This window comes from Pelophylax lessonae (genome assembly GCF_965119305.1).
Source record: "Pelophylax lessonae genome assembly, chromosome: 2".
Lineage (NCBI taxonomy): Eukaryota > Metazoa > Chordata > Amphibia > Anura > Ranidae > Pelophylax > Pelophylax lessonae.
In genome coordinates, this window is record NC_138769.1 from 556,643,672 (window position 1) to 556,662,383 (window position 18,712).

Here is an 18,712-nt window from a genome sequence, read left to right on the forward strand (position 1 = left end):
TATTGAGGTGTTAACTCGTCGCCCACCACATCAGAGGAGCGAGACAGAGCATCTGCCCTAATGTTCTTACAAGCCGGACGGAAATGGATCTCAAAATTAAAGCGGGCGAAGAACAGAGACCAACGGGCCTGACGGGGATTTAATCTCTGAGCAGACTGGAGATAAGCCAGGTTCTTGTGGTCCGTGAAGATGTACACAGGATGTGTGGCGCCCTCGAGTAAATGTCTCCATTCCTCCAGTGCCAATTTAATAGCCAGCAGTTCTCTGTCCCCAATGGAGTAATTTCTCTCTGCGGGAGAGAATGTCTTTGAAAAGAAGCCACAAGTTGAAGTCTTGCCCCTGGAGGACTTCTGGGTGAGGACAGCTCCGGCTCCCACCGAGGAGGCATCCACTTCAAGAGAGAAAGGCTTGGTGGAATCTGGTCTAGAGAGAACGGGTGCAGAGGCAAAGGCGGATTTCAGGGACTGGAAGGCTTCCTCGGCTTGGGAAGGCCAGGATTTGGGGTTAGCTCCTTTTCTTGTGAGAGCCACGATAGGAGCTACCAGAGTGGAATAGTGAGGGATGAATTGCCTGTAGTAGTTCGCAAAGCCCAGAAATCTTTGTATGGCTCGGAGACCAGAGGGGCGTGGCCAATCCAGAACCGCAGAGAGCTTGGCTGGGTCCATTTGAAGTCCTTGGGCTGAGATAATGTATCCCAGGAAAGGCAGGGAGGTCCGTTCAAAAAGACATTTTTCAAGTTTAGCGTACAGGCGATTCCTCCTAAGACGAGTAAGGACTTGTCGCACATGGGCCCGGTGTTGGTCCAAATTGGAGGAGAAGATGAGGATATCATCCAGGTATACGACCACGCAGGTGTAAAGTAAGTCCCTGAAAATATCATTGACAAATTCCTGGAAGACAGCAGGTGCGTTGCAGAGGCCGAAGGGCATCACCAAATACTCAAAATGGCCGTCCCTTGTGTTAAAGGTGGTCTTCCATTCGTCTCCCTCACGGATACGGATCAGATTATAGGCCCCCCGAAGGTCCAATTTAGTGAAGATCTTTGCCCCTCGGAGACGATCAAATAACTCAGAGATTAAAGGCAGAGGGTAACAGTTCTTGATGGTAATTTTATTAAGACCTCTGTAGTCAATGCAGGGGCGGAGGGAGCCGTCTTTTTTTGTCACGAAGAAAAAACCGGCCCCAGCAGGAGAAGAAGATTTTCTTATGAATCCTCTCTGTATGTTCTCACGTATATAGTCAGACATGGCAAGAGTCTCAGGAGGTGAGAGAGGATAAATTCTGCCCCGAGGTGGAGTAGAACCAGGTATCAGGTCGATCGGGCAATCATAGGGTCGGTGAGGAGGAAGAACCTCAGCTTGTTTCTTGCAGAAGACATCCGCAAAGGAATGGTATGGTTTGGGCAGCCCAGGAGGCGGAGAAACTTGCGGGTCCTGTTTGACCAGAGCAGGCTTGAGACAGCGGTCAGAACAGGAGGAACCCCAACGCAGGATCTCACCGGTGGACCAATTCAGGACAGGACTATGACGTTGAAGCCACGGCAGACCCAGGAGGAGTTCGGAGGAACAGAAGGGAAGGACAAAGAACTCTAAAGTCTCGGTATGAAATATTCCGATGTCCATCTGCAGAGGCTGGGTACGGAACTGCACGGTGGCAGAGAGTCTCTCACCGTTAACAGTAGAGATGAAAAACGGCTTGGGTAGACGGATTACTGGAATACGGTACTTGTCAACAAAGGAGGCGTGGATGAAGTTGCCAGCTGAACCGGAATCCAAGAAGGCGGTTGCGGAGAAAGAGGACTTGGAAGAGATGATCAACTGCACAGGTATGATGAGACGTGGAGAGGAAGAATCCACACCTAGCAACGCCTCTCCCACGTTTACTAGGTGCGAGCGTTTCCCGAACGCGGAGGACGGAGAGGACAATCTCTAAGGAAGTGCTCGGTACTGGCACAGTACAGACACAGGTTCTCGTCTCTGCGGCGGCTTCGTTCTTGCGGAGTCAGGCGTGACCAATCCACCTGCATGGCCTCCATGGCGGGAGGCCCAGTAGCGGGTTGAGGTGGACGCAGAAAAACGGGAGCCAGACGAAGGTAACGTCTAGGACGAGCTTTTTCCTTTTCAAGGAGGAGTCCCTCTTGTCTTTCGGCGAAACGCTTGTCTATCCTAGTGGCCAGCAAGATGAGGTCACTAAGAGTGGAAGGAAGCTCACGTGCAGCCAGGACGTCCTTTATCTCGCTGTTAAGTCCCTTCTTGAAGGTGGTGCAAAGGGCTTCATTGTTCCAGTTCAGCTCAGAGGCCAGGGTGCGGAACTGAATGGCATAGTCACCCACGGAAGAATCTCCTTGGGTCAAGTTTAGTAAGGCAGTCTCTGCGGAGGTAACCCGGGCAGGCTCCTCAAAAACATTCCGGAACTCTAGGCAGAAGCTCTGGACGGAAGCGGTGGCAGGATCTGCGCGGTCCCATAGTGGTGTAGCCCAGGCCAGGGCCTTCCCGGACAGTAAACTGAGAATAAAGGCTACCTTGGCTCGCTCAGAAGGAAACTGGTCGGACAGTAGCTCGAGGTGGAGAGAGCACTGCGACAGGAACCCACGGCACTGCTTTGGATCTCCGTCATATTTGTCTGGTAGGGACAAACGGATTCTGGAACCGGTGGCAACTGCAGGCGGAGGTGCTGGCTGTTGCTGAGAAGGCAGGAGCTGCTGCAACATAGCGGTCAACTGGGCCAGCTGTTGACCCTGCTGGGCCACAATGGTGGTGAGGTCCGCTAGGCTTGGCAGGGGAACATCAGCGGGATCCATGGCCGGACCTTACTGTCAGGAACCGGCAGGACTGGTAGTGGATCCTCTGGACCAGAGAGGCGATGGCACGGGTTGTACTAGAGGACCGGTTCTAAGCAGTTACTGGTCTTCACCAGAGCCCGCCGCAAGGCGGGATGGATTTGCTGCGGCGGTAACTACCAGGTCGTGTCCCCTAGTAACAACTCGACTGTCAGGAACCGGCAGGACTGGTAGTGGATCCTCTGGACCAGAGAGGCGATGGCACGGGTTGTACTAGAGGACCGGTTCTAAGCAGTTACTGGTCTTCACCAGAGCCCGCCGCAAGGCGGGATGGATTTGCTGCGGCGGTAACTACCAGGTCGTGTCCCCTAGTAACAACTCGACCCCTCTGGCAGCTGATATGGCGTGGTACACAGGGAGTAGGCAAGAGCGTAGTCGGACGTAGCAGAGGTCAGGGCAGGCGGCAAAGGTTCAAAGGCGAGTAGTCGGTAGCAACGGGTTCGGCAACAGGCAAAGCAAACAAACACAGCAGGGAACGCTTTCTCAAAGGCACAAGGCACAAAGATCCGGCAGGAAGCTGTGGGAGGAGAAGGTATTTATGGGTAGTGCACAGGTGAAGCCTAATTAAGTCAGCACTACCTCTCACAAACCTTAACCCTTAATAACCACTTTAGGCCAGGCACCAATCACTGGTGCACTGGCCCTTTGAATCTAAGAGTCCCGGCGCGCGCGCGCCCTAGAGAGCGGGGACGCACATGCCGAGACGCTGGAGTGCTGCCTGGAGGTATACGCTGTGAGCGCTCCGAGGCCAGCAGGGGGCCCGGAGCGCTCAGCGTAACACATACTGAGCTGCACTGAAGAGGGAGTGTACGGTATGGAAACTCTGGCTTCAGTGTCCACCTCCGAAGACAAATTCATGTTCACTGCACAAATTGTTGGCACTATAGAAATCCTGAATGATAATAATACAAAAAAAAGAGTTGTGTTGTGGCTGGGGCCGGAGGGCAGCTACAGCAATAAGAACAAGTTCTAACCTTTCCCCATTGTATTAAGAATGTGTTTTTGTTTTTTTCTAAGTTCACATGGAGAAATTCAAGGTAAAAATCTGTCCAGTGGAGACACAGATAGCAATAAAAGCCTGACAAATGCTCTAAAAAAATTGTCAGAGGTTGGCCTTCAACCAAAGCTGGCCATACATTTGGGCCTGTTCGCATCTTCCTGCCTGACATCCTTTGATCTGAAAATTGGAGAAGCAAGTCAAAAAATTGTCAGCGGAGTAGCAGATGCATCTACACTAGGGATGCACCAATACCATTTTTTTTAACACTGAGTACGAGTACTGATGCTTTTTTAAGTACTTGCCGATACTAATTACAGATACCCTTCGCCTAGGAAAAGTAGGTAGTGGGTGGTTTGGGAGGTGGGGGGGGGGGGAGTTAGGGAGTTGGGTGAAGCTGGGGTGGGGTCAGGGTGGGGGGGTATGGGGGTAAATGAGGGCGGGGGGGAGTAGGAGGGTAAGTGAGGGCAGGGTGGGGGGGGGGAGCTACAAGGGACTCTGAGAACACAAAGGACAGAGAGAGCAGCACCATCTAAGTGCAGTATGACTGCAATTTAATGTATAAAAAGTAAGAAATACACTCACAAGGTTAAAAACAATTGCCCAGTCCTCTTGCCCTTGGTTTGGTGCCAATTACCCATCTTCTTGCCAGTCCCCTTGTCCTCCCACTGCTGCTGTGTTGTCATACCCTCCTTAGCTTCCTTCCCCTGGTTTGGTGCCAGTCTACTGCTGCTATTCTCTCCCTGGTATATTTCCAGTCACCCCCTCCCATGTCACTTGTACCAACCTAATTACCCTCCTTCTTCCCAGGTCCTGCCCCTGGTATAGTACAAGTTCCCTCGAAACTGAGAATAGTATGATGCCAATTCTCCCCCACCTTTTTTGCCCCTGGTACAATGCCCCCCTATCCATGGTATGGTGGAAATCACCTCCTGCCTGCCTGTGGTACAATGGTAGCCCCCATTACCTGGTTCAATGGCAGTCCTGCTTCTAGTGTAGTGCCAGTACCCTTGCCCCTTGGTACAGTGCCAGCTCCCCTTCTCCATATATCACAAGTATGGTTCCATCCCATCATCCATCCACTGGTACATTGCCAGTCTCCCTCCTCCCTCTGTTTGGATCCTTCTTCACCCCCTTTCCCCTGGTCGGGTGTCTGTCAGATGGAGCCCCAAGCGGATCTCACCTACCCCTCAGCAAGCAGCAGAGCAGCAGGGTCCTCAGAACAGTGCTCCACACATGGCAGCGGCTCCTCAGTGCTCCCGGCTGCCCATCTCTGGGCTTTCCATGATTTGTGTGAGCTTCCCTGCTTTCCCCTCTCCTTCCTGGCTCCCCCTCCTGCCAAGGACTGACACTTCCCCTTGTCTCCACTCCAGGGTCTGATGGCTCATACTGCACTTCAAAACAGGAGGGCGAGTGCTGGCGGGAGGGAAATCCCAGATGAAATGTCTTTAGTTGTTAAGGATGTGGCGGCCCCGCTCCTTAACGACCAATAATTACAGGTATTCTTTACCTTACATTTCAGCTGTTAGCAGGGAAATCCCACTGACAGCTAAAAGAACCGAGCCAAAAGGTATCTGTTTTGGAGTACCGGTACCCATGCAAATGCCTAGTGTCGGCACCGATAACGGTACCGGTATCCGTGCAACCCTAATCTACACCAAGTTTCCCAAAAGTATTGGGAGGCCTGCCTTTATATGCGCATGAACTTTAATGGCATCCCAGTCTTAGTCCATAGCAGTGGCGGCTGGTGCGTTGGGGGCGCAGGGGCCCGCCCCCCCATCCATGCGTCCGGCCCCCTAATCTGCATGCGGGGCGCCGGACACATGGAGTTCGATGGGCCTTTTTTTTTTTTTTTTAGTCACCTGATTAGAGCCAGAGGCTCTAATAGGGTTCAGCAAAGGGTGGACCCGGGGCGCAGAGCAGTGCGCCCCGAGCCCACCCATTGTTTGACAATAGTGAATGAAAATTCGCTATTGTCACACGGATCCTCCTCCTAGCCAATCAGGAAGCGGGTCCGATACGCGCTTCATGATTGGCCGAAAGGCAAACCCCATGCCATTGGCCGAGGAGGAAGCGGGAGGACTCGAGGAGATGCCGGGTGACTGAAGAGAAGCCGCCGCTACATGTAAGTGCACTGGTCTCGGGGGGGGGGGGTTTGGCACGCTGTTCACTCTGCATTTAAAGGGGGCATTCTGGCATCTCTGCATTGAAAGGGGGCACGCTGGCATCTCTGCATTGAAAGGGGGCACGCTGGTATCTCTGCATTGAAAGGGGGCACGCTGGCATCTCTGCATTGAAAGGGGGCACGCTGGCATCTCTGCATTGAATGGGGGCACGCTGGCATCTCTGCATTGAATGGGGGCACGCTGGTATCTCTGCATTGAAAGGGGGCATGCTGGCATCTCTGCATTGAAAGGGGGCACGCTAGCATCTCTGCATTGAAAGGGGACACGCTGATCTCTGTGCATTGAAAGGGGGCATGCTGGTCACTGCATTGAAAGGGGGCATGCTGGTCACTGTGCATTGAAAGGGGGCACCCTGGTCTCTGTGCATTGAAAAGGGGCACGCAGGTCCCTGTGCATTAAAAGGGGGCACGCTGGTCCCTGTGCATTGAAAGGGGGCACGCTGGTCCCTGTGCATTGAAAGGGAGCACACTGGTCCCTGTGCATTGAAAGGGGGCACGCAGGTCCCTGTGCATTGAAAGGGGGTACGCTGGTCTCTTTGCATTGAAAGAGGGCACGCTATGCCTTAATTACTGAAGGCCCCTTTCACACTTTTGTGACCTCAAAGTCAAGCAAATTTTTTACAGCGTTTTTTGCCGCAAAGCAATGCCTATTACATTTTTCTGTTTTCGGCCCCCCCCCCCCCAAAAAAATTTTGAGCACCAGCCGTCACTGGTCCATAGGGTTAAATATTGAGTTGCCCCACCCTTTTCAGCTCTAACAGCTTCAACTCTTCTGGAAAGGCTGTCCTCTAGGAATGGGCCGAACGCCCCCTCTGTTCGGTTCGCACCAGAACATCTCGAACAGGGAAAAAGTTCTAGCGAACATGTAAACTCTATTAAAGTCAATGAGACACTAACATAAAAAATCAAAAGTCCTCATTTTAAAGGCTTATATGCAAGTTATTGCCATAAAAAGTGTATGGGGACCCGGGTACTGCCCTGGGGGACAAAATATTTTTTTTTAAAACGATTGTTTTTAAAGCAGTGATTTTAATGATGCTTAAAGTGAAACAATAAAAATTAAAAATTCCTTTAAATATCGTGCCTAGGGGGTCCCCTTAGTCTGCGTGTTAAGTGGCGCATCTGTACGGTGTATAGAGCCTGCTGCAGTTATACTCACATTTCTAAAGGAAAAAATGTAATTTAAACTTCCTTGCAGTTGTAATGTATTGCCTCCTCCTAGCAATACAGATAAAATTGTTTTTTTTTAAATGGCGTGGAGTCCCCCCCCCCCCCCCCCATACTCCTTACCAGGCCCTTTTGGTCTGGTATGAATTTAAAGGGGAACCCCACGCCAAAATTGAAAAAAAAAAGACGGTGTAGGATCCCCTCCAAAATATACTATACCAGACCCTTATCCAAGCATGCAGCCTGGCAGGTCAGGAAAAGGGAGGGGACGAGCGAGCCCCCCCCCCCCCCATCTATACCAGGCCAAATGCTCTCATCAAGGGGGATAAGTGCTTTGCCCCACCCCAAAGCACCTTTTCCCCATGTTGATGGGAACAAGGGCCTCTTCTCAACAACCCTGAGCTGTGGTTGTCGGGGACTGCGGGTGGGGGGCTAATCGAAATATGGAAGCCCCCAAATCCCAGTCCCCCCCTCTATGTGAATGGGTATCAGGTACATTGTACCCCTAGCCCATTCACCAAAAAAAGTCAAAAAGTAAGAAAAAAATTAAAATTACATGCACCTGTCAAACAGGTGCAGAAAAATTGAGCCTTGGGTGTTGGTGAAGCCTGAACACTGTAACCCCTCACAGTTACTCTTGCTGGGTGCAGGAATGGGCCCTGCTGTTAAAAAATAGGAAAAAAAATGTAAATTACATGCACCTGTTAAACAGGTGCAGAAAAATTGGGCTTTGGATATTGTTAAAGCCTGAAAACTGTAACCTGTTTTAATATTGTTATTGTTTTTGTTTTTTTGGGGGGGGGGGGGTTTTATAACTTTTTATTATAGTGTGGGATGGGAATATGGTGCTTGGGTGCAATACTTTTGTGCTTGGTGCACTATAAACCTTTTTATTATAGTTTTTTTTTTAAATAAAATAAGGGTGCAGCAACTGTGGAGAATTTATTTTACTGCTGCTGCAAAAAAAAAAAAAAAATACATTTTAAAAAAATTTAAGAAATCCAAAAAAAAAAAAAAAGACAACTCAGAAAAAAGAACAGCAATTATGGAGAAATTTTTTTTTTTTTTTGCTGCTTTTGCTTTTGATTTTTTCAGGCTTAAAAACCCCACAAAAGGGAACCACTGCTAAAGCAGAGGAGGAATGCCTGTAATTTAGAATGGAGGAACAACAATTATACATTAAATATTTTTAGTGCTGCTGGGGCAAAAAAAAAAAAAAAAAAATATATATATATATATATATATATATATATATATAATAAATAATATAAAATGTAAAAGAAAGCAAAAATAAGGAAAGAACTGCTGATGCAAAAATAGGAACACCTGCGATGCAGAAGGGGGGACAGCAAATATGCCCTAAATATTATTAGTGCTGCTGCGCCAAAAAATGAAAAAGAAAAGAAAACCACAGCTGATGCAGATAGAGGAACACCTGCGACACAGAGGGGGGAGTAGTAATAATGCAGCAACAGAACCGGACGCTGCAAAAAAAAATTATCAGTGTAAAAAAAAATTGGAATCAGCGGGGTGACACAGAACTGTTGTACACACCAACACTTCAGTGGCACCACTACACTGTGTTTTTCACAAGAATCACAATACTACACTACACTGACTGCACCCACAGTCCATTTACTACCCTGCTTAATCTCCACTAATACACTACACACGGCTGCTGTGTAAGCAGCCTTATATAGTGTGGGCCAGGACTTAGCCCCTGAGCCATGATTGACCAAAGGCACCCTGACTTTGGCCAACAATGGCTCTTACAGTACATTGTGCTGTGATTGGCCAAAGCATACAGGTTAGGTGCATGCTTTGGCTAGTCATCGGCAATCAATGCACTGCAAGATTGCAGTGCATTATGGGGCGCTCGTCGGTGGGCAAATTTCCTGCCGTTTCTTCAGCGAACACCCGATGTTCAAGTAAAACTTACGTTCGACTCGAACATCAAGCCCATCCCTACTGTTCTGTTCACAGGGCTTAGGAGTGTGTATATAGGAATGTTTGACCATTTTTCCAGAAGTGAATTTGTGAGGTCAGGCACTGATGTTGGAGAGAAGGTCTGGCTCGCATTCTCCGCTCTATTTCATCTAATTCATCCCAAAGGTGTTCTGTCAGGTTGAGGTCAGGTCTCTGTGCAGGCCAGTCAAGTTCCTCCACCCCAAACTCACTCATCCTTGTCTTTTTGGGCCTTGTTTTGTGAACTTGTCCAAATCATTTGGTGGAGGGGGGATTATGATTTGGGGTTGTTTTTCAGGGGTTGGGCATGGCCCCTTAGTTCCAGTGAAGGGAACTCGTAAGTCATCAGCATACCAACACATTTTGGACAATTTCATGCTCCCAACTTTGTGGGAACCGTTTGGGGATGGCCCCTTCCTTTTCCAGCATGACTGCGCACCAGTGCACAAAACAAGGTTAACAATAATAAAACTTTAGTGAATAGCAGTATTGTAATGAATTATTAGATTACTATAGTTAATGTTGATAACCTGCAGTGCAGAAATGAACAAATAAGTACACAAAATCAATACCAAGCAGAGTCTGAAGCAAATAACTAACAGCGTTTTGTAGTAATCTCCATTGGACTTTCATGTTTTTTACTATTACATCCTTGAAATAAAAAATGTAAAGCTGAACTCCAATTGACAATAAAAAAAATACAATGTTATATTGTGGCATGCCTTTCTGGCACATTAAGGGTTAAGCAAATCTCTAGCTAAAATAATGACATAAAAATGAATAACCAACTAAAAGATAATAAAAACAGTTTTTATTGCAACATTCCCTTTCAATTCAGAGCTATCCTTTGCAGTACTTATTTTCTGCCACTAGAGTAAGCTAAAAAAAAAATACCCCCTTAAGCAAACTCTTACTAATTTATGTAGCTCCATGTACTGTGGAGTAATTAATTCTCAAAATTTAAAATAGAAGCACTGAAGTTGTTCAAGACCATTTCTGAGCAACTCAGTCTGAAGACCAGCATCGTTCAAACCACTTCATCTGAGTCCAGACTGCCCTGGACCTGCCCCAGCCTTAGGTTAGATTAGGCAGCGAAAGCAGGAACAGCTTAGCATTGAGCTATTGTCTCTGTCATTAGGCAGTAAAAGCAGGAACAGCACAGCAATGAGCTCTTTTCTCTGTCAATCTGCCCTTTTCTCCATCAGTTTGGTGCTTTTTCAACACACTCAAGCCTTTCTGAACAAGGACTGCAAGTGGCTGATACCAGGTCCAATTTAGGTACTTACACTACATACATTAAAAAATTACTTTTAATGATGTTTTAATAATTACAGCACTGCAATAATTTGTGTCTATTATATCTACCTAGAGTCAGCTTTAAATGCTGGCTTAGTTTAGGGGATAAAAAGTAAGCTGAAAATACTTACCCTCTTTAGTAAGCTCTTACTAACTTTTGTAGCTGCAGGTATGGTTGAGCAATTCATTCTCAAAGTCCAAAACAGAAGCACTGAAGTTGTTCAAGAACATTTCTGAGCAGCCCAGCTCACTCTGGGCTGGTGGGCTTCCAAGTCACTGCTGTTGACATGCACTTTGATCATTGGAGGAGTAATGTTGACGGTTCATGTAAAGTAACTTTGACAGCTCACATCGTTGGGGTTTCCATTCATTTTTACTACTGTTCTACCTTGTAAAGCATTGTGGTACTTTATAAATGTGTGGTGCTGTCCAGAGCCAATCACTCGCAGGTCAGTGTGAACATCTGTGATTAGTTGGGGTAGCCAGCAGCCTTCCATTTCTTTCAATGGGGCTGCCTCCCGCAGCTAATTGCCTGCAACCTTGGTTGGGATTCTCAGATGTAAACTCTATTGGGCACATTTGCAAATGTGAATGTAGCCTTACTCTTTTCCTTTCCATCTACCCTAAAGTGAACCTTTCCTCCTTTTCAATAAAAATCCCATCAGCATGCAGTTCTGCATGCTAAAATGAAATTATCTTACATTCATTACTTAAACAAACATTTTTTTTGCTTTCATTTACGATTACTGTTTTTTTCACTTCCTAATTGAGTGAGGCACTGGTGATGTAGCCCTGAGCTCACATTTGCATCCTAGGAAAGCTACAGCACCGGTGCCTTCCTGGGAAATGTATGAAAACTGCGAAAAACTCACACCACCATGCCGCAACCATGGCCCCATTCAGGACTGCCTGCTAAACACAAAAGGGATACGTTTTTCTGCATTGTAATGCAAAGCATCATGGGTGCAGAATTTGTACATGCCCAACCCCTGCCTTTGCCCCACAAGTTTAAACCTAGCCTTAAAGTATAGGTAAAAATAAAAAAAAATGTATTTTCTTTGTTAGTTTTGAATAGAGTAATAAGGGGTTAGTTCCTCTGGTTTTTATTACTTTCTGTGACCACCTAATGTGGCGCCCACAATACTGTAAGTGGATAATGTTCTCTGCATCATTCTCCCATGAGCCCGGGGTGGCCTAATTTCAAACACTGAGGGGAGAGGTGGGTGTCCTTGATGACCTGGGGTAAATGATGCTTGTGACCAGGGCTGGCCCGAGACATTATGCTGCCATGGTCCAAGAATGAAATGCTGCCCCCCTCCAAATAAAATTACGCCCATTAAAGGGCGTGAGCAGAAGAAGGCGGGCCGGGCATAAAGCCAGCCGCATCCACTCGTCCATTTCCACCCAATAGAAATGCAAGCTGCGGCGGAGCCAGTGGAAAAGGGATCTTTGCTCTCTGCCTCCTGTGTGAGCAACCTTGCACCCAGCAACTATGAGAATGAGTGTGGAGGGACGCAGGGCGGCCTTTTTACAGGGCAGTGGAGCGGTCCGGGGGGGCAGTTGTCACACACAAAACTACTGGGAAAAAAATCTTGGGCGTCAGTTTGCTGCCCCTCTCAAAGTGCTGCTTGAGTCCAATGGACCCAGCGGGACCCATGGTAGGGCTGGCCCTGCTTGTGACCATTCAACCTGGAAGAGGAAAAGTGGCCAGGCTAGGTGGAGGACATGTAGTGCAGTACTGGAGCATACAGATGGTGGGTATTTCTTTGGAACTTTTTTTTAAGTGAAAGAGAAAAGGGATTTGAAAAAAAAAATGACTGGAGATTGGCTTTTAGCCTCTTTTTTTTATCCCCCCTCTACGTATTGCCTGCAGGTAATCAATAAATGGGTTCGCTGACAAAGATTTCAGATATGAAACTGCCGGGCCTTTTTATTTTATTAACTTTCTACGTCGTAATAGAGATCACAGACATACTGTATAAGAATAATCACAAAGAAATGTGTAAATTTTGCCGTTGTAATGTAGTAAATGATACATTACTTTCTTAACACATTATACAACTTTACACATTTCTGTTACATTCTGCACCATTCTAATAGGACAATGTTGTTGCCTGTCATTCACATCCATCTTCTGGTCTTTTATCATATTCCTGGGAGTGTAGTCCTGTTATCAGCAAACACAGACAAATCTCAGCATTACAGTCTCAAAAGACAAAGGTGATTGGGGTGGTTAGAGCAAGGCAGGTGATAGACTGTGGGGGATAGGGCTCAAAAGAATCTCAAGTTGGTAAACAAATTCCCATTGAATAAAAGTCAGAGGCTGGGCCAAGAGATAAGAGGTAAAATCAAGTGGTGTTGTAAAAAAAAAAAAAGAATGATATCCTGTTCTCAGTGGTACAAGGTCAGCACCAGAGCACCAAATTCCCGTGGCCAGTTTGTTATTCGTCGGTTCTATTAACAAGAATAGCATAAAAAGTCTCTTATGTAATATTTCTTGATATACACTGAGATACACAGCTTGCGAGTTTGAAATGCCTGTTTCATTGATAGAGAACAATTGGAAAGCTGTGTGCATTCCTTTACTATATCAGTGTAAAAAGAAACTGCTCTTCACACTACAACTCAACAGGCTGAAATCCTGCTCAGTGTCTTGAGATGCTGACAGCAATGCCTTAAAATGTTACATAAAATGTTAGACATATCAATTGTGTCAAAAAAAGACATGGTATGTGTGATGTACGAGTGGCCTGTGAACATAGATAGAATGGTTTGTTGAGCATCAGAACTTAAACTCAAAACAACCTCCCCAGAGTCTCTGCACTTTAATATTTGGGATATCCTTTGGTTTCGATATGTACCAGCTTTGGTTCAGTGATAATGTTTACCCATTGAACCCACTGACATTTTTTGGCAGACTAAAATTGGTATTCTTAAGATATTTTCTTGTATTGCACACCATCCATACTTCCTTTTATTTTTAACAAGATGTCTACTCTTTGCCAATGAAAAGTAGACTCCCAGCACAACACTACCACCATGATCCTTCACTTTCAGTATGGTGTTTGTTTAGGTGTAGGTAGTATTGGATTTGCACCACCACATCACCTTGCACTTGGGCCAGAAATTACTATTTGGGTCTTATCTGACCAAAATACCTTTCCTCACATTCCAACCTCAACCAATACACCCCAAGCCTCTTTGTAAACTCCAAATGTCTTTTTATTTTTTGCACTTTCTTTGTATCCTCCAATATAGGACAGTGTTTACTATAGTAGACTGGTGCACTTTTACTCAAGCCCAAGCTACTAAACCTGGCAGATCTCTCAAAATTCTTGTTGGCCTCTCTGTGGCTTTTCTCACAATTACGGTATTTTATTTTTATTTCAGAAGGACGGGGCAGATGGTACTTTTAAAGGGGTACCGTCATTAGACAAATAGAAATAGGTAAGACAGTATTTTTTTTAAAAAAGATTTAATTTTTATTGAACAAAAACTATTTGGATTAACCATGTATATTAAAAAAGAATAGCGCGCAAATGCAAAAGAAATTACTACCAAATCTCAAGAGTCCATAAATAAAAATGGGGGTTTGGTCCCACCATATGGCCATATCGTGCTCAAGCCCACTACTGCGTCAAAGTACCCCATTGTCAGTGGGTCCTACACTATCCATGAAAAAGAGATGAATCCAGCCCTTCTAACCCTTGGAGACAACACTCCTTGCTGGGAAAAATGTGCAAATGCACTACAGGGGACTCCTCCTATATCCATTTGATGGTGGACACTGATTGAGTACAGGTGTATGTGGGGGGTGGGGAGGGCTGCTCAACCTCTCTTTTTCATGGATAGTGTAGGACCCACTGATAATGGGGTACTTTGACGCAGTAGTGGGCTTGAGCAAGATATGGCCATATGGTGGGACCAAACCCCCATTTTTATTTATGGACTCTTGAGATTTGGTAGTAATTTCTTTTGCATTTGCGCGCTATTCTTTTTTAATATACATGTCTTTTGGTTCATAGCTGCAGCAGCTTTGGAAATACATGGGTATGCTCCCCCAAATTTTTTGCCTGTTTATTTGGATTAACCACTTAAGCCCCGGAAGATTTTACCCCCTTCCTGACCAGGGGGTATTTTGTGATTCGGCACTGCGTGACTTTTACCACTTTACCGCTGAGTACCGTAGTACTACTGCGGCAAAGTGGCTCGTTATCGTCTGACGACGTAGACCTACGTCGCCAGACTCCTTCCCCTGTAGGCGGCGCTCGCGCGCCGCCGGAGGCGTGCTCCCGCTGTTTTCATTCACAGCGGGAGTCAGGCCAGGGGAGGAGCGGCGGCGATCGCCGCTGCTCTGCCCCGATCGTCGGGGAATCCAGTTTGGAGATCCGCCTGCCTGTGTAAACAGAGCGGGCGGATCTCCTAAGTGACAGGGAGTGACAGATCGGAGTGTTCAGCATAGCTGGACATCCGATCTGTCCCTGTCTCATACAGTCACCCCACACGTCAGTAAGCACCAGGCATACATTAACCCCTCCCTCTCCAATAAAATTAACCCCTTCCCTGCCAGTGTCATTTTTACAGTAACAGTGCATATATATATAGCACTGATTACTGCAGTAATGTCACTGGTACCCCCAAAAGTGTCAAAAATGTCAGTCAAGGGTCCGATCTGTCCGCCGTAATGTCGCAGTCCCACAAAAAAAATCGCAGATCGCCGCCATTACGCGTTAAAAAAAAAACACCAAAAATGACAGAAATCTTTCCCTTTGTTAGTAAACGCAATAACTTTTGCGCAAACCAATCAAAATACGCTTATTGTGAATTTTTTTACCAAACATAGGTAGCAGAAAACAAATTGGCCAAAAATTTAAAAAAATTTAGATTTTTACATTTTTTTGGGGGGAATTTCATATAAAAAAATGTGAAAAATATTGTTGTTTTTTCAAAATTTACGCTCTTTTTTTGTTTATAGCGCAAAAAGTAAAAATCGCACAGGTGATCAAATACCACCAAAAGAAAGCTCTGTTTGTGGGAAAAAAAGGACATAAATTTCGTTTGGGTACGGCGTCGCATGACTGCGCAATTGTCAGTTAAAGTCGCACAGCGCCGAATTGCAAAAAGTGGCCCCGACTTAAGACAGCAAAATGCTCTAGTGGTAAAGTGGTTAACGGACAATTGCACGGTCGTGCGACGCTGTAACCAAACGAATTTGACGTCCTTTTTTTCCCACAAACAGAGCTTTCTTTTGGTGGTATTTGATCACCTGTGAGATTTTTTGATCATGCGCTATAAACAAAAAAAGAGCGTAAATTTTGCAAAAATAACAATATTTTTCAAATTTTTTTATAAGAAATTCCCCCCAAAAAAATGTAAAAATCAAAATGTTTTAACATTTTCAGCCAATTTGTTTTATGCTACATATGTTTGGTAAAAAAAATCGCAAAAAGCGTATTTTGATTCGTTTGCGCAAAAGTTATCGCGTTTACTAACAAAGGGAACGATTTTTGTCATTTTTGGTGTTTTTTTTAACGCGTAATGGCGGCGATCTGCGATTTTTTTTGCGGTACTGCGACATTGCGGCAGACAGATCGGGGGGGTCCGTGACCACTCGGGAGCGGGGGGCGCGCTCGCTCCCTAGACCCTCACAGGCTAGCGACGTAGACCTACGTCACTCTGCCTGTGAGGGGCTGACCACCGCAGTAAATAGTCGTGCGGCGGTTAAAAAAGTATTGTACGACTAAAAAATAGATAACAATACTGTAGTAGTTTCGGACAGAGAACAAAAATAGGAGTGACAGTTGCATATATGAGAACACAAATTATATTCCTACAATGGGGATAGTTGCAATAACAAATCCTTGTTGACCAAACAATACAGAAAACTGGTCAAGTTAAATTGTAGAGAACATAAATGCCCAACATGTTTCACGGAAGACCACTTCCTCAGGGGCAGTTGAGATGATATGCAGACATCAAAATATGCTACTGTATACAGTATGTGTCACTCCAAAATGGAAAAGAGCGGACCAGAGGTCACAAGGTATGGATATCCTCCCAGGGTGAGCATGGGAGCAAACCACAAAAATAGGCCTGGTTGATATGAGTAGCTATAAACAATGGGTCCAGTGGTGCTGGGCCCAAGGGAGTATCCGAACCATCAAAGACAAGGCTGACGGGTTGTAAGATGGCATATACTGTGTTGTATCTGATAACACACACAGGGTGAGTCCTGGTGGTCTGTATCATACAACGTCCCATCGCCAAGTCACTGTATTGCGTGAGTTCATTTACCACTTCTGGACCGTAAGGTTTTACCTCATTAATGACCAGGCCATTTTTTGCAATTTGGCACTGTGTGACTTTAACTGGTAATTGTGCAGTCATGCAATGCTGTACCCAAACAAAATGTATGTCCTTTTTTTCCCACAAATCAAGCTTTCTTTTGGTGGTATATGATAATCTCTGCAGTTTTTATTTTTTGTGATATAAACCAAAAAAAAAAACATTTTGAGAAAAAATTTAATTTTCTATCTTTTCTTATAAAAAATATCCATTAAACTCAATTGTTGTCATACATTTAGGCCAAAATGTATTTAGCTACATGTCTTGGATACAAAAAATCTCAATAAGCGTATATTTATTGGTTTGCGCAAAAAATATCAATTTAACTCAATTGTTGTCATACATTTAGGCCAAAATGTATTTAGCTACATGTCTTGGATACAAAAAATCTCAATAAGCGTAATTGGCTTGCGCAAAAGTTATAGCGTCTACAAACTATGGTGTATATACTGGAATTTATGCAGCTTTTACTTTCTGACTGCCTATCTCATTTATTGAAGTGCAAAAATGGTAGGGCAGTACAACCCCCCCCCCCCCCCCCAAATTACCCCTTTTTGGAACGTAGACACACCAAGGAATTTCCTGAGAGGCATGTAGAGCCCATTGAATATTTAATTTTTTGTCACAGGTGTTTGAAAAATAACAAAAAAAAAGAAAAAGAAAAATTTTTTTTTTTACACAAAGTTGTCATTGAAATGATATATTGCTCACACATGCCATGGGTATGTGTGAAAAGACACCTCAAAATACATTCTGCTGATTCTCCTGAGTATGGGGATACCACATGTGTGAGACTTTTTGGCAGTCTAACTGCGTACAGGTCCTGAAAACCAATCACTGCCATCAGGCTTTCTAAGGGCTTAAATTGTTGATTTCACTCCTCACTACCTATCACAGTTTCAGAGGCCATGAAATGACAAGATAGCACAAAACCCCACAAATGACCCATTTTCAGAAAGTCGACACCCTGAGCTATTTATTGAGAGGCATGTTGAATATTTTGCAGATCTCACTTTTTGTCACAAAGTTTAGAAAATTAAAAAAAGAAAAAAAACATAAAATACATTTTCCTTTTCTTTCTTCATTTTCCAAAACAAATGAGGGCTACAAAATACTCATGTTGAGTATGGTGCCTCTTAGCAAATACCGTGGGGTGTCTACTTTCTGAAAAGGGGTCATTTGAGGGGGGTTTGTGCTATCTTTGCATTTCATGCCTCCGAAACTGTGATAGGTAGTGAGGAGTGAAATCACCAATTACGACCTTAGAAAGCCTGAAAGCAGTGATTGGTTTTCAGGGTCCTGTATGCAGCTAGACTGCCAAAAAGTCTCACACATGTATTTTGGGGTGTCATTTTACATATAGGCATGTCATGTGTGAGCAATATATGATTTAAGTGACAACTTTGTGTAAAAAACAAAACAAAAACATTTTTGTAATTTTCCTGAAACTTTTGGCAAAATATAAAATATTCCATGAACTCACCATGCCTTTCAGCAAAAAGCTTGGAGTGTCTACTTTCCAAAATGGGGTTATTTGGGGGGGGGGTTGTGCTATATTGACATTTCAGGGCCTCCGAAACTTTGATAGGTAGTGAGGACGTTAAATAAGCAATTTACGCCTTTCGAAAACCTGAAGGCGATGATTGGTTTTCAGGGTCCCGTACACAGCTAGGCACCCAAAAAAAAAAAATTTTTTTCCGAAACTTGTGGCAAAATATAAAATATTCTATGGACTCAACATGGCTCTCAGCAAATAGCTTGTCTAATTTCCAAAAAGCGGTCATTTGGGGGGTGTTTGAACTGTCCTGGCATTTTATGCTCAATATTAGAAGCTTATACCACACATCACCCTCTCTTCTAACCATTTGAAGACCAACCTTTTCTGACACTTTTGCTTTACATGAAAAAAATTTTTTTT